This window comes from Ascaphus truei, unplaced genomic scaffold (genome assembly GCF_040206685.1).
Source record: "Ascaphus truei isolate aAscTru1 unplaced genomic scaffold, aAscTru1.hap1 HAP1_SCAFFOLD_1321, whole genome shotgun sequence".
In the NCBI taxonomy this organism is placed as follows: Eukaryota; Metazoa; Chordata; class Amphibia; order Anura; family Ascaphidae; genus Ascaphus; species Ascaphus truei.
Window position 1 is genome coordinate 62,338 of NW_027454198.1, and position 16,747 is coordinate 79,084.

The following is a 16,747-nucleotide window of genomic DNA, read 5'->3' on the forward strand; positions in this document are numbered from 1 at the left end:
ATCACAGGAGTGCTCTCTGCCACACAAACCAATCACAGGAGAGCTCTCTGCCACACTAACCAATCACAGGAGTGCTCTCTGCCACACTGACCAATCACAGGAGTGCTCTCCACACTGACCGATCACAGGAGAGCTCTCTGCCACACTAACCAATCACAGGAGTACCCTCTGCCACACTGACCAATCACAGGAGTGCTCTCTGCCACACTGACCAATCACAGGAGTGCTCTCCACACTGACCGATCACAGGAGAGCGCTCTGCCACACTGACCAATCACAGGAGAGGTCTCTGCCACACTGACCAATCACAGGAGTGCTCTCCACACTGACCGATCACAGGAGAGCTCTCTGTCACACTAACCAATCACATGAGAGCTCTATGTCACACTGACCAATCACAGGAGTGCTCTCTGCCACACTAACCAATCACAGGAGAGCTGTGTGTCACATTAACCAATCACAGGAGAGCTCTCTGCCACACTGACCAATCACAGGAGAGCTCTCTGCCACACTATGCAATCACAGGAGAGCTCTCTGTCACACTGACCAATCACAAGAGTGCTCTCTGCCACACTGACCGATCACAGGAGAGCTCTCTGCCACACTGACCAATCACAGGAGCGCTCTCTGCCACACTGACCAATCACAGGAGTGCTCTCTGCAACACTGACCAATCACAGGAGCGCTCTCTGCCACACTGACCAATCACAGGAGTGCTCTGCACACTGACCGATCACAGGAGAGCTCTCTGCCACACTGACCAATCACAGGAGAGCTCTCTGCCACACTGACCAATCACAGGAGCGCTCTCTGCCACACTGACCAATCACATGAGTGCTCTCCACACTGACCGATCACAGGAGAGCTCTCTGCCACACTGACCGATCACAGGAGCGCTCTCTGCCACACTGACCGATCACAGGAGAGGTCTCTGCAACACTGACCACCCACAGGAGAGCTCTCTGCCACACAAACCAATCACAGGAGTGCTCTCTGCCACACTGACCAATCACAGGAGAGCTCTCTGCCACATTAACCAATCACATGAGAGCTCTCTGCCACACTGACCAATCGCTCTCTGCCACACTAACCAATCGCTTGAGAGCTCTCTGCCACATTGACCGATCACAGGAGCGCTCTCTGCCACACTGACCGATCACAGGAGAGGTCTCTGCCACACTGACCAATCACAGGAGTGCTCTCTGCCACACTAACCAATCACAGGAGAGCTCTCTGCCACACTGACCAATCACAGGAGTGCTCTCTGCCACACTGACCAATCACAGGAGAGCTCTCTGCCACACTAACCAATCACAGGATAGCTCTCTGCCACACTAACCAATCAGAGGAGAGCTCTCTGCCACACTGACAGATCACAGGAACGCTCTCTGCCACACTAACCAATCACAGGAGAGGTCTCTGCCACACTGACCAATCAAATGAGAGCTCTCTGCCACACAAACCAATCACAGGAGTGCTCTCTGCCACACAAACCAATCACAGGAGAGCTCTCTGCCACACTAAGCAATCACAGGAGAGCTTTCTATCACACTGACCAATCACAGGAGTGTTCTCTGCCACACTGACCGATCACAGGAGAGCTCTCTGCCACACTGACCGATCACAGGAGCGCTCTCTGCCACACTAAAAAATCACAGGAAAGCTCTCTGTAACACTGACCAATCACAGGAGCGCTCTCTGCCACACTGACCAATCACAGGAGTGCTCTCCACACTGACTGATCACAGGAGAGCTCTCTGCCACACTGACCAATCACAGGAGAGCTCTCTGCCACACTGACCAATCACAGGAGCGCTCTCTGCCACACTGACCAATCACAGGAGTGCTCTCCACACTGACCGATCACAGGAGTGCTCTCTGCCACACTGACCGATCACAGGAGCGCTCTCTGCCACACTGACCGATCACAGGAGAGGTCTCTGCCACACTGACCAACCACAGGAGAGCTCTCTGCCACACAAACCAATCACAGGAGTGCTCTCTGCCACACTGACCAATCACAGGAGAGCTGTCTGCCACACTAACCAATCACATGAGAGCTCTCCGCCACACTGACCAATCGCTCTCTGCCACACTAACCAATCGCAGGAGAGCTCTCTGCCACACTGACCGATCACAGGAGCGCTCTCGGCCACACTGACCGATCACAGGAGAGGTCTCTGCCACACTGACCAATCACAGGAGTGCTCTCTGCCACACTAACCAATCACAGGAGAGCTCTCTGCCACACTGACCAATTACAGGAGTGCTCTCTGCCACACTAACCAATCACATGAGAGCTCTCTGCCACACTGACCAATCACAGGAGAGCTCTCTGCCACACTAACCAATCACAGGAGAGCTCTCTGCCACACTAACCAATCACAGGAGAGCTCTCTGCCACACTGACCGATCACAGGAGCGCTCTCTGCCACACTAACCAATCACAGGAGAGGTCTCTGCCACACTGACCAATCACATGAGAGCTCTCTGCCACACAAACCAATCACAGGAGTGCTCTCTGCCACACAAACCAATCACAGGAGTGCTCTCTGCCACACTAACCAATCACAGGAGAGCTCTCTGCCACACTAACCAATCACAGAAGTGCTCTCTGCCACACTAACCAATCACAGGAGAGCTCTCTGCCACATTAACCAATCACAGGAGTGCTCTCTGCCACACTAACCAATCACAGGAGTGCTCTCTGCCACACTAACCAATCACAGGAGTGCTCTCTGCCACACTAACCAATCACAGGAGAGCTCTCTGCCACATTAACCAATCACAGGAGTGCTCTCTGCCACACTAACCAATCACAGGAGAGCTCTCTGCCACATTAACCAATCACAGGAGAGCTCTCTGCCACATTAACCAATCACAGGAGAGCTCTCTGCCACATTAACCAATCACAGGAGAGCTCTCTGCCACACTAACCAATCACAGGAGAGCTCTCTGCCACACTGACCAATCACAGGAGTACCCTCTGCCACACTGACCAATCACAGGAGTGCTCTCCACACTAACCAATCACAGGAGAGCTCTCTGCCACACTGACCGATCACAGGAGTGCTCTCTGCCACACTGACCAATCACAGGAGAGCTGTCTGCCACACTGACCAATCACAGGAGAGCTCTCTGCCACATTAACCAATCACAGGAGTGCTCTCTGCCACACTAACCAATCACAGGAGTGCTCTCTGCCACACTAACCAATCACAGGAGTGCTCTCTGCCACACTAACCAATCACAGGAGAGCTCTCTGCCACATTAACCAATCACAGGAGAGCTCTCTGCCACATTAACCAATCACAGGAGAGCTCTCTGCCACACTGACCAATCACAGGAGAGCTGCGTGTCACATTAATCAATCACAGGAGAGCTCTCTGCCACACTAACCAATCACAGGAGTGCTCTCTGCCACACTAACCAATCACAGGAGAGCTCTCTGCCACATTAACCAATCACAGGAGAGCTCTCTGCCACATTAACCAATCACAGGAGAGCTCTCTGCCACACTAACCAATCACAGGAGAGCTCTCTGCCACACTAACCAATCACAGGAGTGCTCTCTGCCACACTAACCAATCACAGGAGAGCTCTCTGCCACATTAACCAATCACAGGAGTGCTCTCTGCCACACTAACCAATCACAGGAGAGCTCTCTGCCACACTAACCAATCACAGGATAGCTCTCTGCCACACTAACCAATCACAGGAGAGCTCTCTGCCACACTGACCGATCACAGGAACGCTCTCTGCCACACTAACCAATCACAGGAGAGGTCTCTGCCACACTGACCAATCAAATGAGAGCTCTCTGCCACACAAACCAATCACAGGAGTGCTCTCTGCCACACAAACCAATCACAGGAGAGCTGTGTGCCACATTAAACAATCACAGGAGAGATCTCTGCCACACTAACCAATCACAGGAGAGCTCTCTGCCACACTGACCAATCACAGGAGAGCTCTCTGCCACACTGACCAATCACAGGAGAGCTCTCTGCCACACTAAGCAATCACAGGAGAGCTTTCTATCACACTGACCAATCACAGGAGTGTTCTCTGCCACACTGACCGATCACAGGAGAGCTCTCTGCCACACTGACCGATCACAGGAGCGCTCTCTGCCACACTAACCAATCACAGGAAAGCTCTCTGTCACACTGACCAATCACAGGAGCGCTCTCTGCCACACTGACCAATCACAGGAGTGCTCTCCACACTGACTGATCACAGGAGAGCTCTCTGCCACACTGACCAATCACAGGAGAGCTCTCTGCCACACTGACCAATCACAGGAGAGCTCTCTGCCACACTGACCAATCACAGGAGTGCTCTCCACACTGACCGATCACAGGAGAGCTCTCTGCCACACTGACCGATCACAGGAGCGCTCTCTGCCACACTGACCGATCACAGGAGAGGTCTCTGCCACACTGACCAACCACAGGAGAGCTCTCTGCCACACAAACCAATCACAGGAGTGCTCTCTGCCACACTGACCAATCACAGGAGAGCTGTCTGCCACACTAACCAATCACATGAGAGCTCTCCGCCACACTGACCAATCGCTCTCTGCCACACTAACCAATCGCAGGAGAGCTCTCTGCCACACTGACCGATCACAGGAGCGCTCTCTGCCACACTGACCGATCACAGGAGAGGTCTCTGCCACACTGACCAATCACAGGAGTGCTCTCTGCCACACTAACCAATCACAGGAGAGCTCTCTGCCACACTGAACAATTACAGGAGTGTTCTCTGCCACACTAACCAATCACATGAGAGCTCTCTGCCACACTGACCAACCACAGGAGAGCTCTCTGCCACACTAACCAATCACAGGAGAGCTCTCTGCCACACTGACCAATCACAGGAGAGCTCTCTGCCACACTGACCGATCACAGGAGCGCTCTCTGCCACACTAACCAATCACAGGAGAGGTCTCTGCCACACTGACCAATCACATGAGAGCTCTCTGCCACACAAACCAATCACAGGAGTGCTCTCTGCCACACAAACCAATCACAGGAGTGCTCTCCTGCACACTAACCAATCACAGGAGAGCTCTCTGCCACACTAACCAATCACAGGAGAGCTCCCTGCCACACTAACCAATCACAGGAGAGCTCTCTGCCACACTGACCAATCACAGGAGTGCTCTCTGCCACCCTAACCAATAACATGAGAGCTCTCTGCCACACTGACCAATCACAGGAGAGCTCTCTGCCACACTAACCAATCATAGGAGAGCTCTCTGCTACACTGACCAATCACAGGAGTACCCTCTGCCACACTGACCAATCACAGGAGTGCTCTCCACACTAACCAATCACAGGAGAGCTCTCTGCCACACTGACCGATCACAGGAGTGCTCTCTGCCACACTGACCAATCACAGGAGAGCTGTCTGCCACACTGACCAATCACAGGAGAGCTCTCTCCAACATTAACCAATCACAGGAGTGCTCTCTGCCACACTAACCAATCACAGGAGTGCTCTCTGCCACACTAACCAATCACAGGAGTGCTCTCTGCCACACGAACCAATCACAGGAGAGCTCTCTGCCACATTAACCAATCACAGGAGAGCTCTCTGCCACATTAACCAATCACAGGAGAGCTCTCTGCCACACTGACCAATCACAGGAGAGCTGCGTGTCACATTAATCAATCACAGGAGAGCTCTCTGCCACTCTAACCAATCACAGGAGTGCTCTCTGCCACACTAACCAATCACAGGAGAGCTCTCTGCCACACTGACCAATCACAGGAGTACCCTCTGCCACACTAACCAATCACAGTAGTGCTCTCCACACTAACCAATCACAGGAGAGCTCTCTGCCACATTAACCAATCACAGGAGTGCTCTCTGCCACACTAACCAATCACAGGAGTGCTCTCTGCCACACTAACCAATCACAGGAGTGCTCTCTGCCACACTAACCAATCACAGGAGAGCTCTCTGCCACATTAACCAATCACAGGAGAGCTCTCTGCCACATTAACCAATCACAGGAGAGCTCTCTGCCACACTGACCAATCACAGGAGAGCTGCGTGTCACATTAATCAATCACAGGAGAGCTCTCTGCCACACTAACCAATCACAGGAGTGCTCTCTGACACACTAACCAATCACAGGAGAGCTCTCTGCCACATTAACCAATCACAGGAGTGCTCTTTGCCACACTAACCAATCACAGGAGTGCTCTCTGCCACACTAACCAATCACAGGAGTGCTCTCTGCCACACTAACCAATCACAGGAGAGCTCTCTGCCACATTAACCAATCACAGGAGAGCTCTCTGCCACATTAACCAATCACAGGAGAGCTCTCTGCCACACTGACCAATCACAGGAGAGCTGCGTGTCACATTAATCAATCACAGGAGAGCTCTCTGCCACACTAACCAATCACAGGAGTGCTCTCTGCCACACTAACCAATCACAGGAGAGCTCTCTGCCACACTGACCAATCACAGGAGTACCCTCTGCCACACTAACCAATCACAGTAGTGCTCTCCACACTAACCAATCACAGGAGAGCTCTCTGCCACATTAACCAATCACAGGAGTGCTCTCTGCCACACTAACCAATCACAGGAGTGCTCTCTGCCACACTAACCAATCACAGGAGTGCTCTCTGCCACACTAACCAATCACAGGAGAGCTCTCTGCCACATTAACCAATCACAGGAGAGCTCTCTGCCACATTAACCAATCACAGGAGAGCTCTCTGCCACACTGACCAATCACAGGAGAGCTGCGTGTCACATTAATCAATCACAGGAGAGCTCTCTGCCACACTAACCAATCACAGGAGTGCTCTCTGACACACTAACCAATCACAGGAGAGCTCTCTGCCACATTAACCAATCACAGGAGTGCTCTTTGCCACACTAACCAATCACAGGAGTGCTCTCTGCCACACTAACCAATCACAGGAGTGCTCTCTGCCACACTAACCAATCACAGGAGAGCTCTCTGCCACACTAACCAATCACAGGAGAGCTCCCTGCCACACTAACCAATCACAGGAGAGCTCTCTGCCACACTGACCAATCACAGGAGTGCTCTCTGCCACACTAACCAATCACATGAGAGCTCTCTGCCACACTGACCAATCACAGGAGAGCTCTCTACCACACTAACCAATCATAGGAGAGCTCTCTGCCACACTGACCAATCACAGGAGTACCCTCTGCCACACTGACCAATCACAGGAGTGCTCTCCACACTAACCAATCACAGGAGAGCTCTCTGCCACACTGACCGATCACAGGAGTGCTCTCTGCCACACTGACCAATCACAGGAGAGCTGTCTGCCACACTGACCAATCACAGGAGAGCTCTCTGCCACATTAACCAATCACAGGAGTGCTCTCTGCCACACTAACCAATCACAGGAGTGCTCTCTGCCACACTAACCAATCACAGGAGTGCTCTCTGCCACACTAACCAATCACAGGAGAGCTCTCTGCCACATTAACCAATCACAGGAGAGCTCTCTGCCACATTAACCAATCACAGGAGAGCTCTCTGCCACACTGACCAATCACAGGAGAGCTGCGTGTCACATTAACCAATCACAGGAGAGCTCTCTGCCACACTAACCAATCACAGGAGTGCTCTCTGCCACACTAACCAATCACAGGAGTGCTCTCTGCCACACTAACCAATCACAGGAGTGCTCTCTGCTACACTAACAAATCACAGGAGAGCTCTCTGCCACACTGACCAATCACAGGAGAGCTGCGTGTCACATTAATCAATCACAGGAGAGCTCTCTGCCACACTAACCAATCACAGGAGTGCTCTCTGCCACACTAACCAATCACAGGAGAGCTCTCTGCCACATTAACCAATCACAGGAGTGCTCTCTGCCACACTAACCAATCACAGGAGTGCTCTCTGCCACACTAACCAATCACAGGAGTGCTCTCTGCCACACTAACCAATCACAGGAGTGCTCTCTGCCACACTAACCAATCACAGGAGTGCTCTCTGCCACACTAACCAATCACAGGAGAGCTCTCTGCCACATTAACCAATCACAGGAGAGCTCTCTGCCACATTAACCAATCACAGGAGAGCTCTCTGCCACACTGACCAATCACAGGAGAGCTGCGTGTCACATTAACCAATCACAGGAGAGCTCTCTGCCACACTAACCAATCACAGGAGTGCTCTCTGCCACACTAACCAATCACAGGAGTGCTCTCTGCCACACTAACAAATCACAGGAGAGCTCTCTGCCACACTGACCAATCACAGGAGAGCTGCGTGTCACATTAACCAATCACAGGAGAGCTCTCTGCCACACTAACCAATCACAGGAGTGCTCTCTGCCACACTAACCAATCACAGGAGTGCTCTCTGCCACACTAACAAATCACAGGAGAGCTCTCTGCCACACTGACCAATCACAGGAGAGCTGCGTGTCACATTAATCAATCACAGGAGAGCTCTCTGCCACACTAACCAATCACAGGAGTGCTCTCTGCCACACTAACCAATCACAGGAGAGCTCTCTGCCACATTAACCAATCACAGGAGTGCTCTCTGCCACACTAACCAATCACAGGAGTGCTCTCTGCCACACTAACCAATCACAGGAGTGCTCTCTGCCACACTAACAAATCACAGGAGAGCTCTCTGCCACATTAACCAATCACAGGAGTGCTCTCTGCCACACTAACCAATCACAGGAGAGCTCTCTGCCACATTAACCAATCACAGGAGAGCTCTCTGCCACATTAACCAATCACAGGAGAGCTCTCTGCCACATTAACCAATCACAGGAGAGCTCTCTGCCACACTAACCAATCACAGGAGAGCTCTCTGCCACACTGACCAATCACAGGAGAGCTCTCTGCCACACTGACCAATCACAGGAGAGCTGCGTGTCACATTAATCAATCACAGGAGAGCTCTCTGCCACACTGACCAATCACAGGAGAGGTCTCTGCCACACTAACCAATCACAGGAGAGCTCTCTGCCACACTAACCAATCACAGGAGAGCTGCGTGTCACATTAATCAATCACAGGAGAGCTGCGTGTCACACTAACCAATCACAGGAGAGCTGCTTGTCACACTAACCAATCACAGGAGAGCTGCGTGTCACACTAACCAATCACAGGAGAGCTGCGTGTCACATTAATCAATCACAGGATTGCTCTCTGCCACACTGACCAATCACAGGAGAGCTCTCTGCCACACTGACCGATCACAGGAGAGCTCTCTGCCACATTAACCAATCACAGGAGAGCTCTCTGCCACACTGACCAATCACAGGAGTGCTCTTTGCCACACTAACCAATCACAGGAGTGCTCTCTGCCACACTAACCAATCACAGGAGTGCTCTCTGCCACACTAACCAATCACAGGAGAGCTCTCTGCCACACTAACCAATCACAGGAGAGCTCCCTGCCACACTAACCAATCACAGGAGAGCTCTCTGCCACACTGACCAATCACAGGAGTGCTCTCTGCCACACTAACCAATCACATGAGAGCTCTCTGCCACACTGACCAATCACAGGAGAGCTCTCTGCCACACTAACCAATCATAGGAGAGCTCTCTGCCACACTGACCAATCACAGGAGTACCCTCTGCCACACTGACCAATCACAGGAGTGCTCTCCACACTAACCAATCACAGGAGAGCTCTCTGCCACACTGACCGATCACAGGAGTGCTCTCTGCCACACTGACCAATCACAGGAGAGCTGTCTGCCACACTGACCAATCACAGGAGAGCTCTCTGCCACATTAACCAATCACAGGAGTGCTCTCTGCCACACTAACCAATCACAGGAGTGCTCTCTGCCACACTAACCAATCAAAGGAGTGCTCTCTGCCACACTAACCAATCACAGGAGAGCTCTCTGCCACATTAACCAATCACAGGAGAGCTCTCTGCCACATTAACCAATCACAGGAGAGCTCTCTGCCACACTGACCAATCACAGGAGAGCTGCGTGTCACATTAACCAATCACAGGAGAGCTCTCTGCCACACTAACCAATCACAGGAGTGCTCTCTGCCACACTAACCAATCACAGGAGTACTCTCTGCCACACTAACAAATCACAGGAGAGCTCTCTGCCACACTGACCAATCACAGGAGAGCTGCGTGTCACATTAATCAATCACAGGAGAGCTCTCTGCCACACTAACCAATCACAGGAGTGCTCTCTGCCACACTAACCAATCACAGGAGAGCTCTCTGCCACACTAACCAATCACAGGAGTGCTCTCTGCCACACTAACCAATCACAGGAGAGCTCTCTGCCACACTAACAAATCACAGGAGAGCTCTCTGCCACACTGACCAATCACAGGAGAGCTGCGTGTCACATTAATCAATCACAGGAGAGCTCTCTGCCACACTAACCAATCACAGGAGTGCTCTCTGCCACACTAACCAATCACAGGAGAGCTCTCTGCCACATTAACCAATCACAGGAGTGCTCTCTGCCACACTAACCAATCACAGGAGTGCTCTCTGCCACACTAACCAATCACAGGAGTGCTCTCTGCCACACTAACCAATCACAGGAGTGCTCTCTGCCACACTAACCAATCACAGGAGTGCTCTCTGCCACACTAACCAATCACAGGAGAGCTCTCTGCCACATTAACCAATCACAGGAGAGCTCTCTGCCACATTAACCAATCACAGGAGAGCTCTCTGCCACACTGACCAATCACAGGAGAGCTGCGTGTCACATTAACCAATCACAGGAGAGCTCTCTGCCACACTAACCAATCACAGGAGTGCTCTCTGCCACACTAACCAATCACAGGAGTGCTCTCTGCCACACTAACAAATCACAGGAGAGCTCTCTGCCACACTGACCAATCACAGGAGAGCTGCGTGTCACATTAATCAATCACAGGAGAGCTCTCTGCCACACTAACCAATCACAGGAGTGCTCTCTGCCACACTAACCAATCACAGGAGTGCTCTCTGCCACACTAACCAATCACAGGAGTACTCTCTGCCACACTAACAAATCACAGGAGAGCTCTCTGCCACACTGACCAATCACAGGAGAGCTGCGTGTCACATTAATCAATCACAGGAGAGCTCTCTGCCACACTAACCAATCACAGGAGTGCTCTCTGCCACACTAACCAATCACAGGAGAGCTCTCTGCCACACTAACCAATCACAGGAGTGCTCTCTGCCACACTAACCAATCACAGGAGAGCTCTCTGCCACACTAACAAATCACAGGAGAGCTCTCTGCCACACTGACCAATCACAGGAGAGCTGCGTGTCACATTAATCAATCACAGGAGAGCTCTCTGCCACACTAACCAATCACAGGAGTGCTCTCTGCCACACTAACCAATCACAGGAGAGCTCTCTGCCACATTAACCAATCACAGGAGTGCTCTCTGCCACACTAACCAATCACAGGAGTGCTCTCTGCCACACTAACCAATCACAGGAGTGCTCTCTGCCACACTAACCAATCACAGGAGTGCTCTCTGCCACACTAACCAATCACAGGAGTGCTCTCTGCCACACTAACCAATCACAGGAGAGCTCTCTGCCACATTAACCAATCACAGGAGAGCTCTCTGCCACATTAACCAATCACAGGAGAGCTCTCTGCCACACTGACCAATCACAGGAGAGCTGCGTGTCACATTAACCAATCACAGGAGAGCTCTCTGCCACACTAACCAATCACAGGAGTGCTCTCTGCCACACTAACCAATCACAGGAGTGCTCTCTGCCACACTAACAAATCACAGGAGAGCTCTCTGCCACACTGACCAATCACAGGAGAGCTGCGTGTCACATTAATCAATCACAGGAGAGCTCTCTGCCACACTAACCAATCACAGGAGTGCTCTCTGCCACACTAACCAATCACAGGAGAGCTCTCTGCCACATTAACCAATCACAGGAGTGCTCTCTGCCACACTAACCAATCACAGGAGTGCTCTCTGCCACACTAACCAATCACAGGAGTGCTCTCTGCCACACTAACAAATCACAGGAGAGCTCTCTGCCACATTAACCAATCACAGGAGTGCTCTCTGCCACACTAACCAATCACAGGAGAGCTCTCTGCCACATTAACCAATCACAGGAGAGCTCTCTGCCACATTAACCAATCACAGGAGAGCTCTCTGCCACATTAACCAATCACAGGAGAGCTCTCTGCCACACTAACCAATCACAGGAGAGCTCTCTGCCACACTGACCAATCACAGGAGAGCTCTCTGCCACACTGACCAATCACAGGAGAGCTGCGTGTCACATTAATCAATCACAGGAGAGCTCTCTGCCACACTGACCAATCACAGGAGAGGTCTCTGCCACACTAACCAATCACAGGAGAGCTCTCTGCCACACTAACCAATCACAGGAGAGCTGCGTGTCACATTAATCAATCACAGGAGAGCTGCGTGTCACACTAACCAATCACAGGAGAGCTGCTTGTCACACTAACCAATCACAGGAGAGCTGCGTGTCACACTAACCAATCACAGGAGAGCTGCGTGTCACATTAATCAATCACAGGATTGCTCTCTGCCACACTGACCAATCACAGGAGAGCTCTCTGCCACACTGACCGATCACAGGAGAGCTCTCTGCCACATTAACCAATCACAGGAGAGCTCTCTGCCACACTGACCAATCACAGGAGTGCTCTTTGCCACACTAACCAATCACAGGAGTGCTCTCTGCCACACTAACCAATCACAGGAGTGCTCTCTGCCACACTAACCAATCACAGGAGAGCTCTCTGCCACACTAACCAATCACAGGAGAGCTCCCTGCCACACTAACCAATCACAGGAGAGCTCTCTGCCACACTGACCAATCACAGGAGTGCTCTCTGCCACACTAACCAATCACATGAGAGCTCTCTGCCACACTGACCAATCACAGGAGAGCTCTCTGCCACACTAACCAATCATAGGAGAGCTCTCTGCCACACTGACCAATCACAGGAGTACCCTCTGCCACACTGACCAATCACAGGAGTGCTCTCCACACTAACCAATCACAGGAGAGCTCTCTGCCACACTGACCGATCACAGGAGTGCTCTCTGCCACACTGACCAATCACAGGAGAGCTGTCTGCCACACTGACCAATCACAGGAGAGCTCTCTGCCACATTAACCAATCACAGGAGTGCTCTCTGCCACACTAACCAATCACAGGAGTGCTCTCTGCCACACTAACCAATCAAAGGAGTGCTCTCTGCCACACTAACCAATCACAGGAGAGCTCTCTGCCACATTAACCAATCACAGGAGAGCTCTCTGCCACATTAACCAATCACAGGAGAGCTCTCTGCCACACTGACCAATCACAGGAGAGCTGCGTGTCACATTAACCAATCACAGGAGAGCTCTCTGCCACACTAACCAATCACAGGAGTGCTCTCTGCCACACTAACCAATCACAGGAGTACTCTCTGCCACACTAACAAATCACAGGAGAGCTCTCTGCCACACTGACCAATCACAGGAGAGCTGCGTGTCACATTAATCAATCACAGGAGAGCTCTCTGCCACACTAACCAATCACAGGAGTGCTCTCTGCCACACTAACCAATCACAGGAGAGCTCTCTGCCACATTAACCAATCACAGGAGTGCTCTCTGCCACACTAACCAATCACAGGAGTGCTCTCTGCCACACTAACCAATCACAGGAGTGCTCTCTGCCACACTAACCAATCACAGGAGTGCTCTCTGCCACACTAACCAATCACAGGAGTGCTCTCTGCCACACTAACCAATCACAGGAGAGCTCTCTGCCACATTAACCAATCACAGGAGAGCTCTCTGCCACATTAACCAATCACAGGAGAGCTCTCTGCCACACTGACCAATCACAGGAGAGCTGCGTGTCACATTAACCAATCACAGGAGAGCTCTCTGCCACACTAACCAATCACAGGAGTGCTCTCTGCCACACTAACCAATCACAGGAGTGCTCTCTGCCACACTAACAAATCACAGGAGAGCTCTCTGCCACACTGACCAATCACAGGAGAGCTGCGTGTCACATTAATCAATCACAGGAGAGCTCTCTGCCACACTAACCAATCACAGGAGTGCTCTCTGCCACACTAACCAATCACAGGAGAGCTCTCTGCCACATTAACCAATCACAGGAGTGCTCTCTGCCACACTAACCAATCACAGGAGTGCTCTCTGCCACACTAACCAATCACAGGAGTGCTCTCTGCCACACTAACAAATCACAGGAGAGCTCTCTGCCACATTAACCAATCACAGGAGTGCTCTCTGCCACACTAACCAATCACAGGAGAGCTCTCTGCCACATTAACCAATCACAGGAGAGCTCTCTGCCACATTAACCAATCACAGGAGAGCTCTCTGCCACATTAACCAATCACAGGAGAGCTCTCTGCCACACTAACCAATCACAGGAGAGCTCTCTGCCACACTGACCAATCACAGGAGAGCTCTCTGCCACACTGACCAATCACAGGAGAGCTGCGTGTCACATTAATCAATCACAGGAGAGCTCTCTGCCACACTGACCAATCACAGGAGAGGTCTCTGCCACACTAACCAATCACAGGAGAGCTCTCTGCCACACTAACCAATCACAGGAGAGCTGCGTGTCACATTAATCAATCACAGGAGAGCTGCGTGTCACACTAACCAATCACAGGAGAGCTGCTTGTCACACTAACCAATCACAGGAGAGCTGCGTGTCACACTAACCAATCACAGGAGAGCTGCGTGTCACATTAATCAATCACAGGATTGCTCTCTGCCACACTGACCAATCACAGGAGAGCTCTCTGCCACACTGACCGATCACAGGAGAGCTCTCTGCCACATTAACCAATCACAGGAGAGCTCTCTGCCACACTGACCAATCACAGGAGTGCTCTCTGCCACACTAACCAATCACAGGAGTGCTCTCTGCCACACTAACCAATCACAGGAGTGCTCTCTGCCACACTGACCAATCACAGGAGTGCTCTCTGCCACACTAACCAATCACAGGAGTGCTCTCTGCCACACTAACCAATCACAGGAGTGCTCTCTGCCACATTAACCAATCACAGGAGTGCTCTCTGCCACACTAACCAATCACAGGAGTGCTCTCTGCCACACTAACCAATCACAGGAGAGCTCTCTGCCACACATTAACAATCACAGGAGTGCTCTCTGCCACACTGACCAATCACAGGAGTGCTCTCTGCCACACTAACCAATCACAGGAGTGCTCTCTGCCACACTAACCAATCACAGGAGAGCTCTCTGCCACACTAACCAATCACAGGAGAGCTCCCTGCCACACTAACCAATCACAGGAGAGCTCTCTGCCACACTGACCAATCACAGGAGTGCTCTCTGCCACACTAACCAATCACATGAGAGCTCTCTGCCACACTGACCAATCACAGGAGAGCTCTCTGCCACACTAACCAATCATAGGAGAGCTCTCTGCCACACTGACCAATCACAGGAGTACCCTCTGCCACACTGACCAATCACAGGAGTGCTCTCCACACTAACCAATCACAGGAGAGCTCTCTGCCACACTGACCGATCACAGGAGTGCTCTCTGCCACACTGACCAATCACAGGAGAGCTGTCTGCCACACTGACCAATCACAGGAGAGCTCTCTGCCACATTAACCAATCACAGGAGTGCTCTCTGCCACACTAACCAATCACAGGAGTGCTCTCTGCCACACTAACCAATCACAGGAGTGCTCTCTGCCACACTAACCAATCACAGGAGAGCTCTCTGCCACATTAACCAATCACAGGAGAGCTCTCTGCCACATTAACCAATCACAGGAGAGCTCTCTGCCACACTGACCAATCACAGGAGAGCTGCGTGTCACATTAACCAATCACAGGAGAGCTCTCTGCCACACTAACCAATCACAGGAGTGCTCTCTGCCACACTAACCAATCACAGGAGTGCTCTCTGCCACACTAACAAATTACAGGAGAGCTCTCTGCCACACTGACCAATCACAGGAGAGCTGCGTGTCACATTAATCAATCACAGGAGAGCTCTCTGCCACACTAACCAATCACAGGAGTGCTCTCTGCCACACTAACCAATCACAGGAGAGCTCTCTGCCACATTAACCAATCACAGGAGTGCTCTCTGCCACACTAACCAATCACAGGAGTGCTCTCTGCCACACTAACCAATCACAGGAGTGCTCTCTGCCACACTAACCAATCACAGGAGTGCTCTCTGCCACACTAACCAATCACAGGAGTGCTCTCTGCCACACTAACCAATCACAGGAGAGCTCTCTGCCACATTAACCAATCACAGGAGAGCTCTCTGCCACATTAACCAATCACAGGAGAGCTCTCTGCCACACTGACCAATCACAGGAGAGCTGCGTGTCACATTAACCAATCACAGGAGAGCTCTCTGCCACACTAACCAATCACAGGAGTGCTCTCTGCCACACTAACCAATCACAGGAGTACTCTCTGCCACACTAACAAATCACAGGAGAGCTCTCTGCCACACTGACCAATCACAGGAGAGCTGCGTGTCACATTAATCAATCACAGGAGAGCTCTCTGCCACACTAACCAATCACAGGAGTGCTCTCTGCCACACTAACCAATCACAGGAGAGCTCTCTGCCACATTAACCAATCACAGGAGTGCTCTCTGCCACACTAACCAATCACAGGAGTGCTCTCTGCCACACTAACCAATCACAGGAGTGCTCTCTG